Genomic DNA, 12,204 nt, shown 5'->3' on the forward strand with positions numbered 1-12,204 from the left:
AAAAAATAAAAAGCTAAATAAGGATCGCAGCCTGTTCCATTGTGTCCCCTTCTTCTTCATCATCTTCTTTTCCATTTGTGCAATGTTGTGGCACCTATTAACTACCAATGTTTTCAGAATGACATTATACAAGGTGCAGGCTGTACCACTGTGCCCTAAAAATATCAACAACTGCATTAGTCTCACAATAATTAATGGCAGGCATTATGCAAATGACAACTTTTTCGCTGCAAAATAATGACATTTCTTCATTTTGAGCAGAGTTATGCAAAACAATGAATTTAGGATGATAAATCACACAGGAGAATTAAGAAAGCCATAACGTTCCTGCCCAGGCAGGCAGAAAGATAGACAGACCAACAATTTAGAAGACATTGTTTGTTCTCACACCACTATAAAAAATCATAGCCAGTCGGCCATTAATGTGTGTAGGTTTTTTTCCTTTTCCCCTTTAGGCAACAATGCATAAGGGGATGCTAAATTCTAGCAATTGGATCATTACAAGTCACAAGCAAATTTTTCTTTATTAACCTTAATAAGTCATTCACTCAGAGACTATAGTCATCAGGCAAATAAAAAGTATCACATGCCATTCTGCTACACATTAACTAATTCCTTATGCAAACATCACAACATATAGCAATTACTGCCGCTCAAAAAAACAAAGTCATTTTCAATTTATTTTATTGCTTTTATACTTGGCCATTTCCTGTAGCACATTATCGTTTCTTTCCATAACAACCCGAGGTGGAATGGAGAAGAATTTCAGCAGCAATGAGCCCTTCCTCTAGCCACCTTTGTCATACCTTTTTCTCCTCCTGGGGCTGCTAATGAAGGTTAGTGGTAGGGTATGTGTGTGCCCCTTCACAGCCAATCTCCAACAAGCTCCAATAGGAATGGCACAGTCAGCCCCTATCCCTGTGGCAAAGAGAGTAGAGGGTAGGCAGAAAGACCCCAGGTCTCACTGTCTCCTGCATTTGCTACCATAACGCTGACAGCTTTCCTTGATTCAGTAAAAAAAGGTAAAAATGCAGGTTTCGATCTGCGACTAGCAGGTGAACATTAAAGTCAATATATGCAATGTTAATCTGAGAGATGCATGTTATGGTTAATGAGAATTATGAGGCTAGTTTGTCTTGCTTCACTCAGCACACAACCTGTCCCTTCCAGAATTCTAAGTGAAGAGCAACAATAAATACTGAACACCATCCCCTCACATAATATTAAATATGATCTTTGTTTTTCTTTTTTGTTTTATTCCATAGCCTCCTTTATCCAAGACTCCAAGAATGTGAAACAAACACCAAATAAACCTTACACATTGCCAGTAGATTTTTTTTAGCCCATTTTACAGACTGACAAATGGATTCTGAGTAACGAGGGGCTTTACACAAAGTTGGACAATGGCACAGATCAAATCTGACTATCTCTCCAGTGGTCTAACCTCTGAGGCCCATGGCCTTTTTCTCATAATCATGAGCATTCTTTCCTGCTGGTAAACAATTATGATGTAAACAGCCTGTACATGTCCCTTTTCACACAATAGGATGATCATCTCCTTCTGTTCTCCTAAATCCACAATTCATTCCCCCCTTTTTAAGGTAGAACATTTCCAAAACACACACGGGAAAAGCTCCCTTTTCTGTTTCTCCTCCTGAAGGTAATAACATTTTGCAGTTCTCCTTAAATAAAATCCAGCCCATGCTGGATCAATAAGAATGATGCCCATTTCCCTAATGGCAGCCGATTGCCATTTGCTATTCAAATCAGACTAGATAAATTACAGTACATGCCAGGGAACAGGCCAGTGAATTAAGACAGGCCTCCAGAGGACCAGCGATATTATTAATCTTTTAAGACACTATCATATTTCTTCTTGACAGTGTGCGTAGACTCACAGACACACTGCACCCAGATTGAAATATCAGCTGCTGAAAAAATCAATAGTGTTAGAAACACAATAATTTTTGGTCTGCAGGGCCTACACTAAGCAACACTTGTACCCTTCTGTGCCATCTCTTCACCCACTTTCCATTTCCCATTTCCTCCTCCCACCTTTTGCTCTACCCTTTCCATTCTCTGGTTTTAAATTCTGTAAGCCCAAATGACAAGATATTACAAAGGAGTTTCCACTGCTAACACTGGCCATTGTGGTTAGAGTGTTGATTTTCCATGGCTTGTTTGAAATGAAATTTCACTAGTCTGGTAAAATGTTTTGGTGTGGTATTGTTCTTACTATCCACTGAAGACAGACCCCTAACCTTTGTGTACTGCACTCTGTTTTATGAAGAAATATCGATATTTAGAGAGGTGGCCATACCTGGAAAGTTATGGGGAGAGTGGAATGGAGAGAAAGAAAAATAATAGAAACCTGGATGAGAAATAAAAAGGGGGGTTATCTAAGAGTAAGGGGAAGAAACAAAACAAAACAAAAGGCTGCAGGGAGGTGGATGGAGAGTAGTACATGGTGGGAAAAACCTTCTAATTATATTCTGAAAACTTGGGTTTGGGCTCTGCCTTTGTTGCCTGCACGCTGTGTGATTTTTACCAGTCACTTAAGCTTTCAGATCCTTGGTTTCCTTATCTGTTAAATAAAACAATATAACCACCTACCTCATAGCATTCTTGTGAGAGTTAACTAACAAGATGTGTATGTTTTCTAAATAATAAAGTGCTTTGTAAATGATGAATGATATAAATTTTATTTCTAATAGAGAGGATTTCTGAAATATGTCTGTTTTTTCCTTTCATAAAACTAGAATCTCATAAAGGAACTTTAGATGTTATCAATAAATAAGCAAACTGACAGCCACAGAAATATTATTTGGGGTCATTTTACTGGTAGCTGGCAGAACTTGAACTACACCAAGATCTGTTGAATCTGAGCCAATGTCTTTTACATTTTACCAGACAAATTTTGCCTTTTCCATATCTCTTTCTACTATAGATTTGAGGCTTTGATTCTTGTTCATCTTGCTTCTCAACTGGGGAAGCAGATAAAACAAACACTAAATACCAAACAAGGGGGAAAAAACACCATGCTTTTGTGTATCCTTACATGATACTCTCTGCATCACAAGTCTCTCCCCAGCTTTCCTCCCATTTTGATTCTTCCTTTAATAGCAAAATTTATTGAAATAATTTTCTATATTTGCTATTACCATATCTTCACTTTCTATTCTTTTCTCAACCTATTCTAAATAGGATTTTATCCATTCTGTGCCATCTCTACCATAGCTACTGTTGCCAAATCCAATGGCCACATTTTGATTCTCCTTTTACTCAACTTCTCAGCAGTAGTTTAACACAGTTAACCACTTCTTCCTTCTTGAAACACTGTGGCTATTTTCTGGGAAACTGCTCTATCTAGTTTTTTCTACTACCTAACTGGGCACTTAAAACCTATTTAAACCTCATCAAATTTGAAATCTGTTACTAGCAATTCATTCTTAAGTTATTTCTGAATCGGGATAAACATGGAAAGCTTGGCTAAACAATAAACTCTCAGAAGGTGTTTGTGAGATACACGAGTTTTGAATGCCTGGCTTTATGACTCTGAAATACAGAAAAGAGTAGAAAATATTGTTCTTGGTTTGCCTTGAAGCTGTTTTATTCCACATACCTCATGGCAAAATTTATCAACTACTTTTGAATATACATAACTGATCTAAAAATTTGTCACATGGATGGATTTATACATACGGGCAAAACACAGAGTTTTTTGCCACTCTGTCAAAACATGATGACACAGATGGCACACTGTGTCTTCAAAGACACAGAATTTCACAGAGAACTTCAAATTGAACTTGAAACTCATACATGTGCAGTACCTCATAGGTCTACTATAATAGATATACTTAATTGCTCCACACAGTTTCTTCTAACAGTTGTTCTTTGAGGTTCACATGGGAAGAAATAAAGATGAAAACCATTTCCAAGTGAACCAAAGTAATCTGAATAGGTTGTTCTCCTGACCTTTAGCAAAAGCAGGAATACTTTCAAAAACACAAGAAATACTCTAGCAGTATTCTGTCTTCTGATGTCAGATGGAGCTCATAAAGTTCATTTTCATCTCAGGAGAAGAAACAGTCCTTCCTAACTTAAATACATGAGTGGACAGCAGTACCTGAACATACTGATTTCCTGTCTCATGTCTGACTCTTAAGTTTCAACCACTTCATAACATATAAAAGGTCATTGACATGGTAAAATATCACAAGACAGCACAGGGATGATCAAAGCCAAAAACATCCAAATATACTATTGGAGAGAATCCCAAGGACTTCTTTGAATGTGATAATACTAAGAATGTGAATAAAGATAATTTTCTTAAGGCAAAAAAGGGACGTTTCTATCATTTGTCTGCCATTTGCCACTCAGGAGTAGACTCTGGCTCTCTTTTTGGCTTAAATTCTTCCATAGAATCAGCTTCTTGGGTCTTTAACCAAGGTTTTCTTTTACCTAGACTAGAACCAATATTCTATCTTGGTTCATGAGAACATATCAGCAAAATTCTCAGAGTTAATACTTTAATTATACACATATATATTTGTTATTTTGTGTGTGTGCGTGAGCTGTTCCACCAAGTTAAACTTTAACTGTATTAATCCAGGAAAAAAATCTCTGATTATCAACTAACAATTTTGTAAACAGTTATCTCACAGGTTAAATATTAACTTGAAAAATTTAACTCAAAACTCCAAACAAGCAGAAGGAGCCAAAAGGCCAGGAAGAATAGGTAAAGATTTGCTGCTTCGGGGTTATCATGTTCTTTTGGAAGAGAGGAACAGTAAGGACCAGGAGCATTTTGGTAGTAGCTGGGTGGTGTGTAGGAAGTCAAGTGTGTGTGTAAGGGGCAGATAAAAGCAAGAAAGGAGACTAGAAGACACTTGCTGCTTATCATCATCAATTCAAAACCTCATTGTAGAACAATGATGTTAGCCCCCAGGGAAAAGAAAATTCATGGGGATATGAACGCACTGGTAATGTCCACAGTAATTCGGGGATAACAGTGTGTGCTTCAAGAATATGGGCACCTTTATTTTTAAACCAACATAGCCAAGATATCCAGCATTCAGCTGGCTGGTTGACACTGCCTGCCTGCATGCGGAGCATTTTTAGGGCCACTCTCCCACCAGAAACAATGGAATGAAGGCTGGTCTGCCTGTCCTGTTTCCATTTAGCTATAACAAAACAAAGCTGCAATGGCTCCTTGCAGTGCTAGGTTATTAGGGACAGGGATTTCAAGTTCTAAGCCATCATCTAACTATCCATCAATTCACCCTCTGATTAATAGAACCATATCACGTAGGGGGAAAAATGGATCTAGTCAGTAGACCAAGTCAGAAAGGCTTTTCTGTACCTGAATTTCTTTACCATAAATATTGTCCACTGGCTAGGATTTTGACTCAAAAATGTCAAGAAAATCCACATGGCCAGAGAATTAACACAATCTTGATATTTGAAGTATAGGATAAAGTTGACTTATTTTTATGCTGTTTTAGGAATGATTAAGGAAATATTAAGATTCCTCCTGTCAAATATCAGCTCAGTCTCACTTTCTGGTTTCTAAAAAAGTAAATATATTTTTAGGAAGACTCCCATTTGCCTTGTAGATTTATAGAAAAAGTGAGGCCAAATAATTCGAGTTGCTCAAGAGAGAAGTAGGATTGGATGATAAAACAGATGTAGCATGAACAATTCTTACATAGATATGTATATCTTGTTTAGATTCAAGATATATGAAACAGCTCATCAGATCTTACTTTTGATATTTTTCTTATACATTTAATACATGAATACATGCTTATTGAAGGATATTTAGACAATATAGACTACTCCTTGTACTTGTAAAGCTGTTTACAGTTAATAAAATACTTTCACATAAAATATCATTTACTTTCCTGACAAGTCCAAAAAGTAAAAAGAGCAGGTCCTACAAGCTCTGTTCTATAGATAAGCAAGTATTACTCTACTATTGATGGAGTTGATGCAGAAGGAACTTGAACAGAGGAATAGGACCCATTTGCAGCCTCGTTATCCATATGCACATGCCAAGTGACAGAATGGCACGATGGTTGTGGAAATGAAAAGGCTTGATAAGAGTGATCAGTGGAAGGGATCAAGAAGGGAGAGGTCTCAAAATAATTCAAAAGGAACTTTAGATAAGCACTAGGCATAAATGGCAAAATTCAGAGTAATTTATGGGAAACAAAGAGTGTTTAGAGCAAAGAAGAAACTCCAAATTCAGACCACTTATTCATTTGTCATATATTAATTGTATGCCGCATATGTTTGGGTTTCTCTAATAGATGCTGTTGAATAGACAATGATGTGCAGAGACACTGACCTATGCCTAAGGTACTTAATATCTAGTTATTGAGATAATGTCCAGAAATAATTATAATACAAGGAAATTCAGATAGGGGTTTAGACAGAAAACCATTACTTATATCTAGGCTGACAATGCAAAACTTCATTACGATGGAGAAATGCAGTTGAACTTTGAAAAATATGTATGATTTGGGAAGTGATAAGAAGATTCAGGTTGTGTGAAGGACATGAGAAAAAGCATGGGAACAGAAAATTGAAAGATATATTTGGGACTAGCAAATAAGTTAGTTGGAATGTGTAATAGGAAATAATCTTGGAAAGATAGGCTGAGTCTGGAATCTGAAGGGAGTCCTAGAATAATGAGCCAAGCAATCCACTTTATTCTGGGGACAAAAGAGGTCTATTAGAGTCTTCTAAGTAGGGTGCTGGCATGATCAGAGTGATATTTTAGTATAAGTAACTGGGAATGGTGGTTGGAATCAACTGAAATGGGAAAAATCTAGAGGTAGCAAGAGAGGGATGAGAGAGAAAGAGAAAGAGAGAGAGAGAGAGAGAGAGAGAGAGAGAGGGAGAGAGAGAGAGAGAGAGAGGGAGAGAGAGAGAGAGAGAGAGAGACATGATCCATTGCAATAACCCAGGCACTATGTGATAAATATGTGACCTCAGTAGTGTCAGTAGAAATGTAAAGGAAATGACATATTCTAGATACATTGTGAGGGAAGCAATAATTAATATTTATTAAACCTCTACTATGTGCCAGCTACTGAACTATGTGCTTTATGTAGATTAACCCATTAATGTCCATGTAAACTCGATATAATAACTTTATTGTTTCCATCTTATAAATGAGGATTAAGCAACTCTCTCAAGGTTATACAGTTAGTAAGTGGTAAAGTCTGGATTCAAATCTAGGTAATCGGACTCCAGAGCCTGATCTCTAAACCCTTATGCTAACTGTTTTTCCTAGGCATGGGGATCTTGGTGGTGATTATACATGACAAGATTTGATACAATTTGATGACTGGCTATATATGAGTCACAATATCCTGAGGTTCTTGGGATTCTTGATTCTAAGATTTTTGAGTGTTGAGTAGGATGGTGATATTATGAATAAAAACAAGGAAATAAAAAAGGTCTTCTTGACTTCACATTGTACATTTGTTCTTAATGGTCTGATTGCTTTTTGGACTTCAAGTGTAAGTTTTCAATAAAACTCTCAAAAGCAATTGAAGTGCCAAACTAGAAAGTGCTTTGAAAATGGTTCTTGCTGATTTTTGTTTCTGGTTTCACTAATGTATATCTGGAGTACAATACAGTTTTTGTTATATATAGGATGCTCAACACTATGTTTAAGGAATCAATTGATGGGGTATTAATCATAAATAGGTAAAAAAAAGAAAGGTAGAGGGGAGCAGAGTCAAAAGAGTATGACCCAGAGTCAGACAAATCTTGGTTCAAATCCTGACTCAGTCACTTTCCAACTATATGACATAGGGGAAGTTATTTTAAACATTTTGTGTAAAATGGTATAATAATTCATAAGAAAGCCAGATACTTTTCTGTATTTAGTGCTTCTATGTAAAGGCAGTGTGTCTATGCAAACCTAGAAAGGAATGCTTCCAAAAGCTGTTATCTCTAACAGAAGAAAATCTACAAACCTCTTTTCTTTTAATTTACAAAACTGCATCAAGACCTAAGGAAAAAAATGTGCCAAATAATTTCCAGTTTCAAAAGAAAAAATAAATTATCTTCAGAGAAGTAAAAACTATAGAGCTTCAACTAAAGGGGAGATTTTAATTGCAGGGAAACATATCAGTTGAATGGTTTAGCTTGGACTTCTGGAATCAGTAGCAGCCAGTGGGATATATTTTAAAGAAAAAACCAAGTTTAATTAGCCTTAAGATTTTATACAGCTTGGCTCTTCCCTCCCACACCTAGTCTGATTCCATCGGGTCAACCTCCTTTTCAATCACACTCTCTCCCGTCCTTTTTTCAGTTGCTGTCATGACAAGCCAATGGAAGAATGACACAGAGATGAAAACAAGGTTTGAGTAATTACTGCACTGGCTGGTTGTTGTTTGAGCATCATTTTATTTCTTCCAATCACACAGGTCCTTGGACTTCACAGCTCCGTGGTTCAGATGGGGGTGATGCTGATTATATTATGACATTACAGCAAAGACAGGCAGATCAGACAAAGTGAATTTCACTCAGTAATTAAACTGCAGTTTCTTTCGTCTAATGTCCAGGGCAAGATTAATCGAAAGGTAGCTCTTTATCATTCCGATTAGTGCTGGGATTTGAAGAGTGAGCTCTGATTTGATAGCTAGCTGTAAGTCTGGCTGACTGGTGGCCCCACATCTGTCTAACTTGCAAAAATAATATCAGATCAAGATACATTTGCAAGGTTATGCCCTTCCCTTTTATTTTATTTTTTTTTCTGAAGGAAATGCAAATAGATTCAAATATGCTGCCATTCACATTACCCTGTTTTCTATTACAAAAATGTGTGAAAAAGAACGGGTCCTTCCAAACCCCACAGCATTATACAAATGGTTTTCCATAATTCCACTTAGCACCATGCTCTAATGGCTTCTTATTTTTTGCCTTTTCATTATCTGAGACTAAATATGAATATTTGGATGGCCCAAGCAACAGCTTTTCAAGCTCCTCAGAGGTTCTACTTTTATTTCAAAGGTCTCATTGTAAGACTTATGGAGGGATTTTGCTTCCTTCAATCACTCTTTTAATGCATATTATATCACCAGCTTCTTTATCAAATAATGAGTTGGATCACTGATTCTCAATCCTGGATGCCCCTAAAAGTATCTGTGAAGCTTGCTAAATAATCAGCCATCCAGCCCCCACTCCAGACCCAATGAATAAGAATATCTAGAATTTAGACACAAAAATTTGTATGTTCTTAAAGTCCGTAGGTGATTTGAGTGCACAGCTAGAGTTGATAACCACTGAGACAGCTACACAGCGTACCAGCTGTATTTGCAAAAGATTTATCAAAACAAGCCATTGTTGAGGGAAATGAGGTCTGATATTATTGTGAGAAATCTCTTAATAAAACGATTAAAAGGTTATTCAAGTAGCCTTTGTATAGAAAGTGTATATATACACTTACGTCTCTTAGGGCAGTAGAAGAGGAGGAAGACTGGTAAAAAAGATAGGTCTACATTGATAATGCTCCCATTGTTCTCTCTAATAACACTGCAGGTGATAGTTTACTGATTGAGCTCAACATGGTAACACTATAGCTACCAACTGTATAATTTAAGGTGACTGTTGACTAAATCATAGAATCTCAGAGTTTGGACACAAACTTGGAATTAGTTGTCATCTATTTTATCCCTTCTCTATTCAGCTATCATTTAGAAAGAGAAAAGCAGGATTGGGAAGACCTGATTTCAAATTCTCACTCAGCCCTGCTTCAGAGTTTAAGAATACACATTCTGAAGTCCAATAGAATTCAATTACTAGTTGGGTAGCCTTCAGATATTTATTTTTCTAAGACTTAATTCATACATCTGTAAAATGAGGCCAAGAATACATATCTCATAGAGCTATATGGGCTTTATGATTAACTTAGACAAAAATTCCTGACATACAAAAGTATCAGAATTTAATAAAAGTCTGTTGAAGGCAAATATATAATAATTGCTTAAGTTTGTTACTGAAACTCTTTGCCTAAAAACCATCAGTTTGGGGACTCACAGATCAGTGTTCCAGAAGATTTGATTTATCATGGAAAAAAAACACAAAGAATAAATCTGAATATGAATGGCTTTCAAATTTCATGAAGCCATAAAATAAAACACAATATATATATAGTTTATATAATAAATAAATTTTATAAAATAAAATTTAGTTTTTATTTTAAATGATTACCTGGGAGTGATGATTAAAAATATAAATTGCCGGCCACCAATCCCAGAGATTCTAATTCAGTATGTAGGGGTGGAATCCAGGAATATGCACTTTGGCAACCATCTGGGAGATTCTGACTCAGGGTCAAGGGTCCTCACTTTGATAAAGAAAGCTATAATGGAATAGAAATTAACCAAACAGTTATCCCCCAAATAATCATACAGTGTGGCCTGACCTGGAGAGACCATGTTTTCTATTTCTTAGGTCAGAATTCAGTTAGATAAATTTAAGTCATGTGCAAATATAACATGTTCACAGAGTATGATTATGCTCACAGAGTAAAAATATCTATTTTTTTTACTCAATTAAATATGGTTCCTGAACAATTATCATTTAGCCACCAATATTATCTTCAATTTTTTCATCACCACTGGCTACATGTAATAATATAGGCAAGGGTCTGACTTACTATCAACTCATCCTTTTTTCTTCTTACTAAATAATAAAGCAGTTTTATGAAAACTGGCAAATTATTTAAATAAACAAAAGAAGCTATTTCCTCCTTTAAATGCAATGAATAAAGTATTTTCAAAATGCATTAATCAAAATTGATAATAAAAATCAATATACCATTGAGAGTTAAATATTTTAAACACAATTGATAAATTAATTTGCTAAAATGAATACACTCAGCCTATAAATGGAGACCATTCTGGGTGTAAGGAGAAATTGAGACCTTTTCATTCCCAAGGTTGTCCAAAGGAAAGGAAGATGACAGAATTCTAGAAATGTGTTTAGAGTTTGTAATACAATATGCCAACAAATGTGCATTAGCTCTATACTCTAAAAGTTACTATGTAATACTTAATAAGAGAATTATGGTCTCTAATTGCAACTGAGCATATAATTGATCCGGGCAGAAAAAAAAAATTGATATGAGAAAAGTTTATTAGCATTACAGGACAATATAGCCTAATGGTCAAGTGTGAGGCCAAAGGACAATGTTCTTTTAAGTACATACTATGTGAGGTAGGGTTAGCTACTTAAGAGCTCAGAAACACAGGCATAGTAATTCTCTGAAGTGATTGTGGTGACTGACCATAGCAGGTACCGAATAAATGCAACTTATCATCTATTATAATAGGTGACAGTTTATTACAATAACACAAGATATATCACAGGTAAGACTATGTTACAGGGAAGACTTAAATTATTGGTACAGACATGGAGGCTACAGGAAACCAAAATTAAGAGAATGTTGGCATGACTGGTAAGGGTTTTGTGAAGAGGAGGTATCCGAGCTGGATAACGCAGGATAGAGACCATTTAGCTCAACAGAAGAACAAAGATCATTTCAGGCAGAGTAGGGGGCTATTGATATGGACTACAGGACAGAGTTTAAAAGTATTTAGGGACTGTTAGTTAAACAGTTTAGGATAAACCAGTAAAGGTAAATTTGAAATAAAGCAATAGAGAGTTCCAAAAATCACTTGTTTTTTTGGTAGAATTTTAAATGGTTAAAACATTTTCTCACTGGAATTCAACATTTCTTTAGAATAGTAGCTCTCAAATTTTAGTATGCATCAGAATCACCTGTAGGGCTTATCCAAACACAAATTGCTGTACTCCACCCCAAAGTTTCTCATTCAGTAGGGCAAAGTGAGTCCTGAGAATCTGCATTTCTAACATATTCCTAGAGGACTGATGTTACTGCTGGTCACTGAGAACTATTGTTTTAGAAGATGGTGAGATAGAGTTAGATGAAGATAGAGTTGCATGGGTAAGACAACTGGGTCGAGAAGATGGTAAGACAGTTAGACGGTTATTTCCTAAATAGCCTCTTTATTTCCTATAAAATTTCATTCCCACCAAGTTACAGAATAACCTACATGCAGATAACCTAGGGAACAAAATTCTTACTTTGATCTTCTAATCATTCCATTGGGTTCAGGTACTTAACTGTGGAATGAGGAGACCCATGATCAATAGGAGTCC

General features: G+C 36.1%; 1 protein-coding gene across 18 annotated transcripts in view; it reads right to left on the reverse strand.

Moving 5' to 3' along the window:
• The window catches only part of ZBTB20 (zinc finger and BTB domain containing 20), a 760,184-nt gene that overhangs the window by 376,852 nt on the left and 371,128 nt on the right, over positions 1 to 12,204 (reverse strand). Inside the window, exon 1 of one of the 18 annotated variants that reach the window (XM_076001635.1) lies at positions 10,231 to 10,787. The exons of the other annotated variants lie outside the window; for them this stretch is intronic. The gene's annotated coding sequence lies outside the window, so the exon portion shown is untranslated. Of the gene's footprint in view, positions 1 to 10,230; positions 10,788 to 12,204 lie in introns of those variants that run through there. 18 annotated transcript variants of the gene reach the window in all.

This window comes from Microcebus murinus, chromosome 1 (genome assembly GCF_040939455.1).
Source record: "Microcebus murinus isolate Inina chromosome 1, M.murinus_Inina_mat1.0, whole genome shotgun sequence".
Taxonomy (NCBI): Eukaryota; Metazoa; Chordata; class Mammalia; order Primates; family Cheirogaleidae; genus Microcebus; species Microcebus murinus.